Here is a 19086-nt window from a genome sequence, read left to right as displayed (position 1 = left end):
AAACTACAAAATAGTCGTGGTTAAGCAAGTCTTTTAGAGAGACTGCGTATAGCCAATGTCGTTGGAGCGCTTCATTCATAATGTTGGTGACTGATATAAAAATAGCTTTTGTCTACGTTGACACGATAGTGAAAAATGAAACAGGTGAAGTTGGGACGCATGGCAGGCAAAGTGTGTAGAATGTAGACGAGATGTGGGAAGGCAAACAAGATTAGGTCGTTCAACTTTAAGACAGGAAGAGTGTACCTCGAAGATAGAGTACATTTATTTCGCTATCTACACTGACAGATTGCTGTGTAAACATTTCAGAAATATATATATTTTGTAAAGCATAACTTTGTAAGACAATTGACGACATTAAATAGCCTTTAATTTTCTTATGTCTAGAATGTTACCTAACAATCCAAATCTGTGAGTTTTCTTGCAAAACATCTCCGCGGATAACAAAAATAAAGTTACACTAACTAATTACTCGTTGGACAGAGTCCCAACAGATAAACACCTAAACCCAGCCAAAAATACACAAGATGGCGTCGGGTTCATAATAAAACAATTTAATGGGCCAGCGCGCTTTCCGCGGTGACGAAATCTGCGCCGACGCATTCTGGTTACGCAATCTGAAACGCGATCTCTGCAAGAGAAAACTGTTTAAGGTCGAAATAATTATACTACATCTGCAGACTGAATCGGTAAACAGTTGTACGCAGATGGTCTAATCTAATAAATCAATCAAAACTGAATTACAAAATCTGCTGAATGTTTTACTCTCGATCTTTGCCCAAATAATCTGATTGGAAATCGATCTAAATTCTAACGTAACATTTCCTGTTACTGTATGTAGATGATACTATATTATACTTACAAGAAATTAACTGTAATTTATTCCCTAAATGCTACATGCTATAGATCCATATAATCATATATAAATGTTACATATATATATAAAATTAATTGCAGTATGTTTCCTCTGAAGAATAGATACAACAGGGGTGATAGATACAAACGAATCTGGGTAACTGTTTACGCGCGAGTGACGGACGGACGGGCGCGGCGATGCGGCGGTGGTTGACGGCAACACGGCGGATACGCGGCGGAATCGCGCGTCATTGGCTCGCAACTCCCAATTCCAAAACTTGGCTAACTACCGTCATTCATTCAAACCTAGCATCATTCGTTTACTATTCGTCATCTCTAATATAAGAATTAATGTTTGTTTCTTTGACGAAGCCCATTTACTCACAATCTCAATATTAAAAAGATATTTAAAATCTTGAAGATTTTTTGTTGTCTACTTATAAAGTAATTAATATTCTTTGAATAACATGTACGCTGATTGACCACCCGTGTAATATAAATAATATTCTGACATAAGAATTTGCAACATTCATATGTGGAAATTATAATATTTGTTACAACGTCTTATCATATCATAATTACGTTTTTGGCTTCGATCTCCTGAGCAACTTGATAATTATACTTGTACTATTCAATGTAGGTTTTGCAAGTATCTTCCTCTAAAAGACTTAAGTCACTACCATAACGTGTAAAACTTCTGTTGTTTGTGCATTCTACTAATGTTTACATTTCCTAAATGGACCCGTCTATTGGAAATCACTAACTCACATAAAATAAATTATAGTTAAAATAATGCGTCGTTATTAACATTCTCTCTCGGAGGTTTTTAAGATGCTTCTCGAATAGGTATAAATTAAGAAGAGAATTCGCCAAAATATTTAATAATTACGCATGTTCTCTTGTGTCGTAACGAATGACAACTTTTTGTGGGAAGTTCCATGTGAAATAATGGTTTTAAAATATGTCGTACGGTGCTACAATCATGTACGGCAAGTAAAGAACCATTAGGCGCTCCCTTCCTGGGTATCTCGTAATTTTTATTACAACGTGTAGGTACCCCGCCTTCCATTGTTTTAGGAGTTTAATGAGCGTACAAAAGAATGAGCACATAACCCATATTCCTATATTTCAGTGCGTGTTTCATATTGACAGATTACTGTTCATATGTTTTTACCAGAGGGAGATTTTGTACAAAAGTCGTTTGCTTGGGTACCTCTGTCCCATTCGTGTTTCAACCGTGAAGCAGTTGTGTTTGCACAACTGTGTTTTAGTTTGAAAGGTGAAATATGACAGTGTATTTACAGGGTACAGAGGAATAACATTAAAGTCCTTAGGGATGGCGACGCATGGGGGTATCATAAGCGAATTAATGTACTCTGTTATATCCATGGTACACATGTATATGGGCGAGGGTCGCCACTTTCCATCAGGTGTGCCGTTAGCTTCTTTGCCATTCTAATTTGTATAAAAAATAAATTATTATATGGCCGTACTAATTTCAAAAACCAGTTTGGTAGTTATAGGTCATCATTAGTAAAATATTGTACCAAGTACTGCACTCGTATTTTTATGTGTGTACGAGATGGATATCGTCCAAACCATATTCGGTCACAGCAACTGTATCTGGTTGGAATTGAGTCTCATAAACCTTGTAGAGAAAGTCTACGTCCACCGCAACACTGCACGCTGCAAACCAGTTCATCAACGCTCACTCCTTGCTACTTGCCGTATTCGCTCTGTCCTATGCTAATCAGTTGTAAGTAATCAAGTTGCAGTTAGTTGATCTTTTTTCCTCATATCAGAATGTATCATTTCATAAAATTAACTCGTTTCCATAACAACGATTAATACAGACTCATTCCTAACTAGATGAAATTTATCAAATCCGTAAAACTACATTGTTATAACAAACAAATATATGATTTTGTTAGGCTATTTTATATTATTTGTTACTTTCAATTCACAATTGTTGGATTACTACTCAGTTATCTTTAGTATGATATAATAGACTAATTCTGAAATGAAAATTTTATAAGTCACGAATGTTATATTTGTCCGACAATAATATGTTTAAGATGTTAATTAGATTGTTATTTTCAAAATATCTATATAGCATTCGCAAGTGTAAGGTACAACCAGTGGTTCAACGCGAGTTACACATTCTGAACGATTACTATGACAATTCAGGGCATACTACTTTGTCTAGACGTCTCCGTTGAACAACTGATAAAAAATTATTGTTTTAGACTGTGGCAGAAGTATGTTCGTAAATAGCTAGTTTGGAGGGCAGACAATCTATTTGTTTAAAAAATGAAACAAACATTATATAGCTGTCTATATAAACAGTTTCAGTTTGGTACAGTCATAAAAATGGATGTCTTTCATATTAAAAACATGTTTTTTATCTTTTAATATTTAAGTGACTTTCAAAATATTCTCGATTCATCTGTATATTACGTAACTATGTCGCTAACTCTGACCAGATTTTTATATTCTTTTTTGCATTCTAGAGGGATTATTTCTATATTGGTCTTACGTTGCCAATTTCCTTTGCGAATCCAAACTGATCGTCATGTAGCAGAACCTACCTGTACATACGATTTTGTATTAAAAATTATTTTAAATAAATTATTTTTCAAGTTAACCTAATTATGAAACAGTATGTCGTTCATCAGTATATTTTGTTAAGATTAATTTTTTTTTCTAAGAAAAATGAAGGTACTTAGACAAAAAAAAAAACACTTCATTGTAACGAATGTGGATACATAAATAAATATTCATGCACAATATATATAAAAGTATTAAAATATATGTGTTAGCCTAATATCAATGTAATTGTAATTTATTTCTACAATATTCTATATAACTATGTATATTGCATAAGACAATTTATATTCATACAATTACCTTTCAATTGTTATTAAGACTGTTTTCTTACCTGGAATAAAAAAAAACAATTTGAAATTAGTTTAAATAGTTAGTAATTAAAAAAAAAATTAACTATGAACTTAGATTAAAAGAAAATTTATGCATAAAGAAATATTTTTTCTTATGTTTATGTTAAGTTTTTACACTTAATTTTAATAACTCAAACCAAACCTATATATATATATATATCAATAAACTATGATGAAATTTTCAGTCTACATTACATTTACATAAAATTCCCCGACGCTGTGGTCATAGGTAGCAACGAGTATAACTAAACAAACACGCAGCATCGCCTGTGTGAATAAAAAGTAGGTCTCCTAAATGTTTATATAATATTACGAATATTCAATTTGCCCACAAATTTTCATTCAATCTGTTTGTCTGTTTAAGCGTAATTCATAAGCAACATGTATCTTTCCACAATTTCAGATATATAACTATTTTTTAATTAAAAATAACTACAGTACTTTTTCTTAGCTATTCCAGACTATTCCCAAATACAACGCACGCAGAGGCGTCCAGATGGTTTATAAATACCCAACGCCATGTCATTAAAAATATCCAATTAATTCGTATTAAGTCATATTTGCAGTACACATGCATAGAAAAAGCAACCCTAAATCTATGAACATAGCGTACATCTTTACACAAACACTGTTGGTAGTACTTTCAATATCTTTCAGAGGAATTAAAAAGATGTCTGTAAAACTCGTTACTCAGGGTTCCGGGCGTTTGATATTTTCGCTTTACGAATATTTTTATTTCGGGCATGTTTTTCTAAAGACCGTTTTATGTTTCATCCACATCTTTTTATTTACTAAGATACACAAAGTAGGTACCAATAATATTTTTAATGTACATACATCGGATGTAAAGTTGCTATGAAAACAATGCACCTAATCTCCTTATTACAACGATGTGTATATCAACAAAACCAACGGTACCCGTACACTAAAATGGGGGATATTATCGTAGTATGCTCAATAAAGTGTTTAACTAATAAACGAAATGCAGGAATGGTCGATGCCGACGTATGCGGGTCGCTGCAAATTCTGATGTGAATATAGTTAAATATTACGTTACGGTAAAGTTATGCTGTGAGTTTACATGATAATTAACTAACTTATTATTTATAAATGTTCATAAATTACAGCACATCATATATTTATTATATTTATAAACAGATTTAGATTTATTAATACTTATATATTATTGATATGTCCTTCGAATAAACGTATAGTATATAGAGTATTTGCTCTTAAGAATATTTTCTTAAACGTTTGTTCCAAGGTCTCGTAACGTCTTATTTATTCGTCAATTTTTTAAAAACAATTAAATAATTTTCAATATTATTTTATTTAAAAAACGCTTTCAAATAACGTTTATCATAAAATATATATACACTTTAAAATTTTGTAACTATTTCATGCTGTACTCTTAAAGTATCAAATTTATTTAACATCAAAATATAAATTTTCAATCATATCTATTTATGTAATAGTATGTACATACTACGTAATGTGTTTAATAGTGGCAAATGTCAACAAAATAACTCAGTATTAACGCAAAAACAATATTTTTTTGTAAGTTTCACATATTTGATACATCTAATATGTAACAGGTCAAAATTTAATTGTTCTTTTTTAACACTGTTTAATTAACATTATAAAATAGGGTACATTAATTATAGCAATATTATTCGCGGAATATTTAGATTGTTATATAATTACATAAATGAACAAAATTGAAACATTTTTGGAATATAACTGCTTTTGTGTATTTAAAAACCTAAATACAAATTTATTTCCGCTTTTGTTTATGCTAGCTTATGTTCTAAACAGCTGACCTGAATGTCTAATGTCTTTTTTGTTTGAAAACTGTTGAAATTAGGATCAAAAATTTGGAAATATCATATGTACCTTGTAGATTTTTTTATATCACTTAAAATAGCTAACAAGCTGACGGCCCACCTGATTGAATATTATATATATAAAATCAATGATATGTAATTAAAAAGATTTATATAATATTATGCTATACAGGAAATTACAGTCAATTCTTGAAACGCGGCAGGAAATACGATTATTTGATTTATAATAAATTTTATACCTTCAAATTGATGGTGTACTATAGCTGTATATTCCATATACCTTTGTATACAGCATAACTGTATCTCATATATGATCAAGAAATTCAGAGCAGAATAATGTGGATCAGAACTTGCCAACCAGATGAATGTGGCCCTCTTGGGTTGGGTATAGAGAGATGTCCAGGAGGCATAATATGTTTGCAACTTCAAACTGACAAAATTCGAGGGGGATAGAAAAATATAATGTATAATCCAGGGAGGCTCAAAGAATAGTAGAAAAACCCTGGCATAGATCATCTTTTGAAGCTTACTTGCATTAACTTGCAGTACTCTACACATTACATTGTACATTATACTCAGTACCTATAATATGAGCTAGGAATTCCTAGATTGTCTTGAAAACTTATCTTGCTGTACCCTTCGTATTACCTCATACATTATGCTATATTTTATATATGCAGGAAGGAATGCATAATATCGTTATAAAATTATACATATACTAGCTGTTGTATACTAGCTGCATATATATACCAGAGGGAGACTTTGTACAAAAGTCGATTGCTTGGGTAATATTCGTGTTTCAACCGTGAAGCAGTTGTGTTTGCATGGCTGTGTTTCGGTTTGAAGGGTGGGATATGGCGTGAATTTACTGGGTACAGAGGAATAACACCTGAGTCCTCAGGAATGGCAACGCATGGGGGGTATCATGGGCGAAACAGTATACTCTGTTATGTCCATGGTACTGCTCATATCTATAGGCGACGGTTACCACTTTCCATCAGGTGGGCCTTCAGCTTGTTTGCCATTTTAAGTTTTATAAAAAAAAAAAAAAAAAAAGATATAATATTTTTATTTATGAATCGATTGAAATAAAACAAACACTAAATGTTAAGTGAATCAAACCGCAACGTATTAGTGAAAACCGCATTTAAATGGATTGTCGTTTCTGAGATTAACGAGCAAAAACGTAAATACAGACAAAAATTAAAAAAAAGTCAACGTTTTGGATTCTATTTAATTCATAAAGCAATCCTATAATAGTTTTTCTTATACATCTTCCATGTACAGACAGCGACCAATTACGATTTTATTATATGTATTAATTGATGGCCGCACAGGGCATGAAGTTCTGTAAACTGTACTTCGATTTATATAAATGTCGAAATTATTACATTTTACTAATTCTCTGTAAAATAGGTAAACCAGTTTGTGATATTCGTAATTTAAATGACCTAATTAAATGTACTGGCAAAGATCCAGGTACTAAGACTAGATGCAATTTCTTCTATCAAAAATATCACGCTGCTATATCATATATACGTAGCATATACTGCATAATGTGTATAGGTAGATGTCCTCTGCTGCATTACCCAGTGGAAATGCTTTTATAATTACGTCTTAAAATAACAGTAGGTATGCATAACTATGCATATATAATATAGTATAGCTCATTCATAATTATTGTCAAGTATACACTCAGGTTCATATATTTATTATACTTACGTAATAACTAGTAATAAATGGATGACAAAATATGATGATGTAAAGTAAAGGACCCAAACTGACCTCAAAGTACGTACACGACCTTCTTACTATTGAGACGGGTTTGTTAAAACAACACGATATATAAATACGTAATTATTTTTTATTTCATTTTATCATCCTGTTCTTATATTTATATGCAATGTCAATAATAAAAATCTAAATACGAGTAGATTATGTATGATTTAACATTGTGTTTCACATATAAATGGATCACAAAACTTGACATAATTACTGACACGAGAGTAGACATATCGATTAACAAACAATCATCAGAATGGGTTCAGAATTCAAGACGATATCCCTCACAAGAATGAAAATTAATTCTCAGCAGGTTTTGTCTCAATAAATATAGCTAGAATTCGATCAAGATAGGTGAGGTGACTCATATGCGTAAATTATAGATCATAAATGGAATCCAAGTTAAAACGCAATTAATAAATCACAACGTCGCTTTACTTAAATGTGTAACCATTATTATTAAATTAACCTTTGCGGGGGTCGCCGGTTTTTACCCCCAATAGACTGTTCTATTGGAGGTAAAAACAGTCCTATGAAACTTTAGAAATGCAGTTTCGTAAGACGAGGTTAATTCTGGAGAAGTAATTAGTTGCATATTTCATAACTCATAACTAAATAATTAAATTAACACATGTCGGCGTGGATGGAAGCCAGCGGGAGTACAATATGAAGTGTTAACTGAGAAAAAAGGTGACAGACATATCTATAATGGGTAAGTAGGAGTGAGATGATGTTAACCTATCAACATCCGAAAGTATTAACTAACAGCTGACTTCTCGCCGATGAGTCACGAAATGGCGACATTATTTAGCTGAGATCTAGAACAGAATACTTTTATTTCAGTCGATTAAACTTAATTATTCCATTTTCCGGTTTAGTTATATTTCGTATTTAATTCTATTTGAGGTATTTGCCACAGTAATCCTTGACATTCAGTGCTGCCAAAAGAATAACTTTATCAAATCGCCATATTTATTTAGTACCTACTTAATTTAAACATAAATTACAAAAATAATAGTAAACGTTTCGATAGTACGTATTTGGGCAAAAGCAAGCAGTTGCACAGCTTTATGAATGGACCGCTGACCGTTACGCGTTCACTAAATTGCTCAACGCGAAATGAATGGGACCCTTAAGACGTCAATATACACTAGAATCGACTCAGACCGGCGCCTGCGCATCCCACACATGTGGCGCAACAGAGGCACTTTCAAAATTGATTGTTTGTATTGCTCGTTAGTAATGCCTTGGCTATCGATTATAGAAAGTGAATCTCAGGAGTCTATGTGAAAAAACATAGCCATATTTAAAGTTGATGTCATAACCTTTTTTCAATCGGATAGATATAACGCCGGTTAACGTCATCATTCTAAAACGTTGATACCCGTTGCGTATATGTAAGCATAAGCAGCTTACTTGCTAAATGAAGGAAGCTATGTATTAACGTAATGCATCGCCATAAAGCTATTGGTGAGAAAGACAAGTCTCTAGATGTCGCCAATCTGGCGCCACCTACGTACTTTTGTAGAAAGTTGAAGAACTAGGCCGGCCCAGTTTGGATGGATTACGAAATAATTCGGAATCACGCGTACTATTTTGATTTTCACCATGCAAAAGTGAGTAAAACCGTAATGAGAATAGAAAAAAAAATTGTACACGTTGAATATCAATTAAAAAATAATAGATTACGGTAGTTACATTTGTATAGAAGAGAGATGTTATTAATACGATATAAGTAATCCGTGATTTTTCAATTTAAATAACTTTAGATACGCCAGTAGATTTTAATGGGATACAACCAAAATTTACACAATAGTTACATTAGGTATTACAAGAAAATATTATACATCAATATTTAAGATTTAGGATACAGATGATTTATACAATGGGATTATTAGCGTTACCGTCAAGATTTACATCAATTGTTATTGTAACAATAATAAGTATTTATAAATGAGAAACAACATAATCTTGTTCTGCTTGATAAGATTAAGTTTTTAATATAGGTTATTTTTTAAACAAAATATCAAGCGTGCATTGGTGACTACAGACTACATATCTACACGATTTACGACGGCGATTGTCAATCTTTATACTGAATCAAGGTTGCAGTAGATTTATAGTCCAAAAGTAACAGGAATATTGTTAGAATTTGTTTCTTTTTGATTTAAAACGATGTAAAAATATTTCACAGAAAACCAGCTTTGCCTGCGATTTAGTGCACATGAATTTTGAAAGTAAACACTTTTAGATAAAGTACAGAAATGAAACAAGAACGAAATTTTAATTTATATCTTCAGAAACACCAAATTGCATGTCGAAACTGCATACAATTTGATGCAATAACTTTTGTGTCATGCTGTAACAAATATACAGACAACCGGACATAAAATTACGGTTTTGACTTCAATTGGACTTACTATGTACAAATATCGTCTAATTTTATTATATTATTAAGGTACTAGACATATATATTAAGTAGTGGTATTCTACATCTTTAGCCATATGGATTAGAATTAAAAAGTACCTTTCTTTATCCAGAATTTGTTTAAATTCCAAATTTCATTCAAGCCTATAGGCCCGTTTCATCATCATATTAGCCTTTGACTGTCCACTGCTAAACATAAGCCTCCCCCTAGAGGGGTTTTGCCAGTAATTACAACGCTTAGCAGGCGGATTGGCAAACGCAGTTAGGCTTCGGAGATGTTTTAAGAGGGACGCTGCTGCCCATCCCTTGCTCTCCCTTAGTCGCCTCTTACGACACCCACGAGAAAGGAAGGGATGGCCTATTCCACCGGGATCACACCCGTTTAAAGATGATTAAATAACAAAGTATCAAACTAGGTAAAACTGTCAAGTTTCACTCAGTATAATTTTAGGTTCAAGATATGTATTTTCTATTTTCTTCTTATATCAAAAATGATTTCATTAATTATCGCACATTATGATAACTAGCAGGTTGTTACTAACTAACCTCGGTACCAGTATATACCGAGGTTACGGAGGTACATATATAACTGTACCAGTAGTATGAAAACAACTATCGAACTCGCCCACCCATAAACCATAAAATAACGAACTTTTTAGTCTTAACGAGACAATTTATTCATCCATTGTGCTTTGTGGGTCAACAGATTTCCGCCGTTACGTTCAATATATTTACACTGACGATCAACTCTATTGTGACTGCCAAAGTACAAAACAAGTACCATTCTGAACGGAAATATAAATTATATCATTAACATCAAAATGCAAATTAAGTACAAAAATTAAACAAACAGTGAGTGTAATTGATATATCGCAACACTCTTTATACTAGTACCTAACAGGAGTAGCAAATAGACTACGTCGGCCCATTTGATGGGAAAAATCACTAACATCATAAAATACTACCCAAGAAAATCCACATGTGTTATTAGTTCTTAGAACTGATAAAAAGGTTATAAAAATAAGAAAGTATTGATTATATGTGTTTAATTCAAAGATACTAAAAATTATATTGGGTTCTGAAATTTTAAACGGAGATACGAGTATAATGAGACGTCACGAATCATTTGATTTTCATTGTCGAATTCATTTGCTTCACCATAGTGAACTTTTCAAAAATATAAATATCTCTTTACTTCGACATATAAACCGTTATTCTGACCCTTTCATTTGCGCGTCCTTTATACTTTTAAGGCCTCGGGCAGTGAGAGCGTCCAGCAAGTTCACACAGCACACCCACGACATTCCTTGTATGGATGAGATAACGACTAGACATCCGCCGGATTGTGTAAAAATCAAAGGGAAGTTTTAAACCCACCTAGAAACATTATCAGTTGCGTAAACAATATATGTATTTATTAGCAATGTCGCAATAATCATAACTTATGCATATTCAAAGAAAAATTACAAAAATGATAAGTTAAGATTTTGTTTAAAAAAAAATATCTTTTTCAATGAAAGAAAGAAAGAAATAAAAGAAAGAAATATTTTTATTTGAAATAAATTTAGATTTTAGCATTTTTTAATAGTAATTTTTTCAGCCAACGGCAACGGACAAGAAACGCTACTATTGCTTTTTTCAAAAAGTTTAACAATTATGACAAAACCAGTTTTTTTTTATCTAAAAAAAATAAACTACTGCACCGATTTTGATAAAATTTCTATAGGGCCTGTAGGCGACGCACTACGATTTTAGTTTATTTTTATTAACTTTTTTACCTGAATACTTTTATTTTTTTTAACTGTATAAATGTACCCACTTAGTAAACATAATCCTTTATAAATGAAAATTAAATACTGAGGGTACGCACAATACTTAAAAAATTAAGAATTACCCCTTTTTTGTTTTAGTGTGTGCTCTATCAGTGCATAGGTAGCATCTAAAATTCGGTTTTTTATTTCACATCCTTTATAGGGTCAATCTTTTAATATATATCCTTTTCTATAATTCCAAATTCCAAATCAGTTTAGAACTGACGTAATGGGGTAACAAATATAAAAAAAATACAACCTAATTGAGATCCTTTTTAAAGTCAGTTGTAAATTATAGATTCTATCTAGATATATCTGTTTATTCCAGATATCTCTGAGGCCGCAAACAAACAAATATATATAACGGAGATACTGGTATATTTTACATGAAACTAAGAAATACCATAATTATATATTATAGTCAGTAAGTCTATACATATAAAGATTACTATATGTATAGACTTATATATAGCCCATCAACTTTAACGAATTAAACTGTTTAAAGATTGTCGTCATAATTAACACAAGAAACACCAAGTGGATTTTCTTCATACTTGAGGCCAAAATTTGGAAACATAAATTTTAACCCAAATGGGAAACTGAATAGTCATTCGTAATTGATTACAGATTTTCTAACACAATGACCGAACTAACCATGTGACATTGTCAAGTAGGTAACCAACAACACAGTAGGCGTTGAGGGCCGCAATTAAACTATGCAAGTCCACCCAACAAGTCACCTTCGTCAACCGTAGGTTGCAACTCCCACGCCTCGACTACGACCTTTTTGTTCAGTTGCTGCTTAACAATCAGTGTTGTGCTTAGCTAGCGTTGCAATTACTAAATATTCACGTATGCTAAATGTACATTGCGCCAGCAAAATGCTAATATATCTAAATCATGTTATTTGTTCAAACCTTACTCGTTGTCTCCTAAGATACGATAGTTTAGTACTTGTAATAATCTGTGAAGAACTTTGCATAACTAGTTTTTATGTGCATATTTAAGTATTCCACTAGTGTATTTACAAATCATTAAACAACGTTGCTTTCATTAGACATGCATACCTATAGGGGACCGAGCAGATATACCGTGTATATCCATATAAAAAAATTTTAGACTACTACTACTGGCTGCGGTCATCTCAGGACCCAACTCTTTAAAGTAAGTCATCACTATACATTGTACGTCTTCTGATTTATTTAAAAATAATTATCATCGTCTACTATTGTCAATTGAATGTTAGTTTATCAACTATAATTCAATAACATGCTACAGTTTATAATTGCAAATTAAACAAAAATAAGTCTACGATTGAAGTTTTAATAAAAATTACAAACTTTTGTCATTATATTTATCATGACCTGCGTAGGTGTCCAAATAGTATGATATTACGAAACAAAAATTTAAAAAGCAATATTATTAAAATTTGTCTGTACGCGTAGGCCCTGTCGTCCCACCCACAGGACAGGTTCACTCGGCATTCTGAAGCGATCGATTTTCATTTCAAATTACAGTGCGCACGCGCCGCCTACGCGCCCTTCCCGAACGCATTTTTGTTCGTTGAAGTACACTAACTGGATGCTATGCAAACACTACTTTAACCTTCTACCAACTATGTTGTACTTCTGTAAAACATATTTTTAAATGTATACATAGAACAACACGCGTAATATCCATTATGTATGGGTAATAGTATAAGGCATATTGTTCATAAGTTTCTACGCAACCATGGGCATTGTTTGAAATTCACTAATGATAATGACACTTGTTTTCACGACTACATAAAAAGTATTTCTCATTAGTAGAACGATCACGTAGTTTAAGATGAAATATAGATACGTAGTAGTAGTGTCGTGAGAACTCTTAAAGAATAGTCGTCTCGTATGATCCAGTTTTCTAAAGATGCAGCCTTATCGAGGTTAGCGCGATAATAAATCGCGTGTCAATATTTGCTCTATGAAGTCTCTTATGAAGCAACGAAGCCACACGATGGAAGAATTAGCGGATATATTATTTCTTGTCTCCATATAATTGTTGTTTTTAAAACTATGAATCACAACTGCTAAGCCCAAATAAGGTAGTGGTCGCACTGATCGTTATTTATTATTCGAAATCCAAAACATCTTAATATCGATGACTATTGAATGGTTTTAATTAAACAACCCACAGCGTGTTACGACGGGTTGCAGAACGACCAGAGCAGCCTTGGCGCTTACACCTCCACGCTACCCACGACTACCCTCATTTGGTCATTGAGTGGGCGCACACCTAATCGCAAACTAAGCAACTTTATAATGACCCAACTAAGATTCACTTTTGCTGCAGGGTTGCGGAACCGTGAACATCAAAGGTAGGTGGCGCCTACGCAAAAGAACGTAATAATTTGAATATTATTATTTTATTAGCACTTAACTTCATTCTAACATGATCAACGAGGTCGAAAATAATGAAATGTAAGCATAATACGTCTTTATTTTTTAAAGTTAATGAAGTCGCTGACAAAATTTAATAAAAATGTTTGTATAGTAACATCATCTACTATTCTACATTTATTTAATTGTTTTTAATAAATTTACGATACAACTTCAATACTTATATGCCACTTCTTTTTACGTATCTTGTGATTATTGATGATTGATTGCCAAATTTTTAACATTCGCTCTGAATTAACAAGCGCGAATTATACAGCTCTAGATGATATTATTTCTATATACTTTATAGTGTATTTTATAATCAAGATCTAATTAAAGAACATATTTTACTTTTCTAATTTTATATCATTATTATAAGCTTTATGCCTTTAGTATGATATCCTTCTACCTTAAAATCTATAATTGAAATTCTACAGCCGCTTCCAAGATAAAACATGTATATTGTTAATCTTAGTACAGATGATTATAGAACGTTTCATCTCGTAGCGAAAGATGTGGAATATGGGACATATGAGCATTATGTTCTTAAAAACATATACTACGGCAACTAAGTTTGTGTTCATTTGTGTCATCTATACTTTACTTTGAAAACAAAGTCTAAGGTTTGAACTAAAATTACTGTAGAAAATAACGAGAATTAGTTGATAAAACCATAAACTAAGTACAAGAAATTCATAATTAATGGAAATAATGAACAAATTTCAATGTCTATCATACCAATAATGCCAATAATTAAGATTGGCAGATAAGTTAATGGGACCCATTTATTATCTATAAGCACTAAAAGTTTGTTTTAAAAAGTAGGTACTAATAACAATTGAATATTATGTACGGCTACTAATAGCTATTCTCTAATATAAGTACATTAGGGCTATTAAACTCATGTGTATTATCACTTATCAGTGTTCAAGCAACTTGTGAAGTGTGTTCTCTGATAAAACTTATCGCTAAATCTGGTACTTTATTGCTTTATATTCTAATAATCATATATAATTCCAAATTGATAGTTCATCGATGTCACTTAATCTTGTAACAGAATACTCGAGTCATGTTCTATCAATATTACATGTTATGATTGATTAATTTATATGTTTACTTTGTTAAATGCATTGTTATCTAGTGAGACTCACGACTCTTCTTGGAATGCAAATAACCAAATAATCAATTCAATATAATGTAAACACGATCATTGTTTTTGGTAATTGAAAATTCCATGTTATTAAATGTCAGCGAGAATTACATCTTAGTTAATACAACCTGATTACAAGTATACTTACATAGTACACGAACTTTGCAGTTAATTATTTAAATCACGACCTTTATTGCAGTTAAAGATTAACGATTTAAATTGGTATCTTTGATAAAACTAAGCTCTTTGTTTTAAAACTGACTTAGTTTCTCTGTTGCGCTTAATATTCCAGCATCCAAAATAGCCATCGTAATTTCTTAGTTCGGCGTAACACGATACGCCACGCCTGTCGGCTGTCAGCTTGCCGTCGATATTTTCGTCAAGTCTTTTACAGCTCAAGCCGGACCGCCGACGTGTCAAATAAACCATAAAACTATCTAGTAATAACGTCAACCGTATTTTTCGGTATTGACATATGCGTTAAAAGAAATCAAATAAATCAACATACCATCTTATCATTCAATACAAAGTGCCTAGTCACTTTAACGCACTCATATAAGTTAATCAGAAACCTTGTCTTGTCAAAATGAAATTAAAGAACAGTCAGACCTCAATTCAACCGCTTCTTTTATGGCAAATGTTAAGTCGACAAGTTTCTGAAAATGATGCAAGTTAAATATAGTAGCACGTGTTTCACGTGGATCATTGCAAGTAATTGCAATATTTTTATTTTTTAGTTAATTCTGTAAATCGGAAGTTTATTTTAATATAGGTAAGTTCTCAAACTAAGTAAGACTTCATATTTTTACGGAAACCGTAAAAATACCAACGATTTAAGAATGAAATGACAGTTCTTTTCATACTTCTGACTATACCGAGACCAATCATATTAGATTCATACGCTACTGGCACGTTTCGGAGCTCATTTAAATACGAGTAAACATTGGACGGCATGAAACCAACGCGAACATGAGGACATATGGTAACATATATGGTAATACAACATAACTTCGGTTTAACTTGTAACTGGCGTCTCTTTCATTATTTGGTATCTAGAAGAAAAATAACTAGCAACTAAAATAAAAAAGTACCTAATCTAAGACCAATTTTATTAATCTCTTTTAAAACTTATATTAATATAAACAAGAAAATCCCAATAACAAATGAAATTAATAATAACAGGTAAATTAATGAAAAAAAATACAACACTATTACCCGTTTCTTAAATAATGATCCCAGTGTTGAGAAACACCACGTATAATAAGGTAAAACTAACCAATTTGAAAATTTCGATAAGAATAATTCTTAAACTAGTACAAGACTTGCCGTTCTGCGTGGACGATGCTAGGTAATGAACAAAAGACGAATACATGCTGATCAAAAAAAGCAGAGAAGAAAATTAACATAGATGTGTAGAGACAGAATATGGCAAATAAAGAAAGGGTTTGTACAAACTCATTCTTACATACGAAAAAGTCTAAATGGCACATCAATAATGAGAGAGAAAGAGAGAAGTTCGAGGTAACCGATTATCTTGATATGAATATGAAAAGCTATGTTTTAAAAGTATTCAATATATACACATCAAAAAAGTCTAACTTGCACATACTATTTCAAATTATTAATCAATTATTATATAATTTCTTACCAAGTAGGTAACACCAATGTAAACTTTTTTGATCTATAGGACATACTAGCTGGTTGTAAAAAAAAAAGGTATCACTTGTTTTTTTACAAATTCAAAAGCGAATGCATTTGTTCGAATTTTATAGCGTTTTATTTGCTTATTAAAATTTAGTATTCTGTATCAATTTTATGATTTAAACAATAATTTGAAAAAAGTTTTGAACAAATTTGGATTTTGAGACATGTTTTACGTCATGGAGCGACGTCGTGTAGGGAACACATTATATGGACCTTGGTATAAAATGTATGTTGTTCATACATTTTATACCAAGGTCCATATAATGTGTATAAAATTTTGTTTTGCGATGAGTTTCGATTTGGATTCAAGCCTGATACTAGAAGGGTAAGAGTGTACCGTCATCCTGGAAATACTAAGGTGCGTTCAGGAAATGCATCCATACAACAGCTCAACAGTTATTATTATGAAGAACAGACGAACTGAGCTCATTTTTGTAAATGGTAACATGAACGCTGTAAATTACATTGAGGATGTTCTAAGGCCTTATGTCCGTCCATTCGCTCAAATGCTTGGCTCCGATTTCACGTTGATGCATGATAATGCGCGTTCGCATACAGCTTTGCACACGGGAGTACTTGAGAAGTGAGAACATCCTGGTATTGCCTTGACCTGCACAATCGCCAGACCTCAACCCCATCGAGCATGCATGGGACATGCTCCAGAGACGTGTTTTAAAAGACTTGGGTGGAATGACAACAACCCAACAACTGATGGACTTACTAAAATTTCATTCGGAGCAATTGCCGCAGGATAACATTATCAGTCACATCAATTTTATGAATTATCGGTGCCAGCAAGTTCTTCATAACAGAGGAGGCCACACTTTGTATTAATTTATGCAATTTTTGTACAACCATTTTATTTTAGTTGATTAGGCACCTTAGTTTGTACTACGTACATACAGTATTTACTCGTAATTATTGTTAATTAAGATTATTTAAGAAAATAAAAAAGCAATTGTTGTTAAATATCAAAAAAGCATTAAAAAATAATATAAATAAGAAAATACTAAGGGTTTAATGCGAAAACACATTGTAAAATTGAAATTTGTATGTGTTGCTTAGACTTTTTTTGATGTGTGCACATTTACATTCTGTGTAAGGAAGGGATAGACAATCAAAGAAAAGATGCATAACGTTTACCAAAAAATATGCATACCTTTACGAAGAGTAAACCCAGCTTTGCATCTATATACAGATCGATTGAAGACACAATGATAATTATGAAAACAAAAGATGGTAATTATTTAATGCTATTTTATACACCTAGTGTACAGCTTAAACTTAACAGTAAATCTTTATACCTTACTGCCTTGTTCTATTAGAAAACGTGATCAGCGTGGGTAATGAATTTTATTTATATATTTTATACTAGTACTAACTTCGATGATTTTTACATTAGTAGTTAACAAATGTTTATTATACTTGGAGATCCTTATCACTATTGGATCTTGGAAATAGCTCATCATTATTGTCAATAATCACTACTTTGTTACTTCATTTACTTTTCTTGATTTACCGGTTCTTATTCTTTTCCTTTTATAGGTAGATTGTACCTACAATTTTTATATGGAGTCAAATACTTTTATATGAGACAATTTAACATGTACGATAAACATCACTCTACATACATAGACAGAATTTATCTTAGTTCATTTAATTAGATGCTGAAAGCCTCTTAGAATTTAATTCTTTACAATTTTTTTTTTAATATATAGCGTGTTTTACAAATTTGGCATTCTTCTGTTTCCTTCTTAGGATTTATTGTTAATTTTTCAATTCATTTGGATACATATAAAAGCATTCTTGTTTTAATAATATTATTTAAAAAATCACAGCAATAATTGCCTATTACGGCAACGGCCTATATATTAGTTAATGGGTATGTATTAGTTTCGTATATTTACAACTTTTATGATAACTACGACAAAATATATATATTAATATTTTTAATGTATTTATTCTTGATAATGTTTTATGTATTTTTATCAACAAGACAAAATAAAATTATTATACTAATGATTCTGGATTTTATTGACGAATAAAAAAAATTATTACAATGTTACATAAATCTTATCATCGACTAATAAGTACTACAAACAATCGCAGGCCGTAAAATTACTGTAAAAAAAACTATCATT

General features: G+C 31.8%; 1 protein-coding gene across 8 annotated transcripts in view; it reads right to left on the bottom strand.

Moving 5' to 3' along the window:
* Positions 1-19086, bottom strand: part of LOC113518759 (protein held out wings) — a 96266-nt gene that overhangs the window by 75859 nt on the left and 1321 nt on the right. The window lies entirely within an intron of this gene.

The sequence above is a fragment of the Galleria mellonella genome, unplaced genomic scaffold (genome assembly GCF_026898425.1).
Source record: "Galleria mellonella isolate WM207_F2 unplaced genomic scaffold, CSIRO_AGI_GalMel_v1 utg165, whole genome shotgun sequence".
Taxonomy (NCBI): domain Eukaryota; kingdom Metazoa; phylum Arthropoda; class Insecta; order Lepidoptera; family Pyralidae; genus Galleria; species Galleria mellonella.
This window is presented reverse-complemented; position numbering and strand designations above follow the sequence as displayed.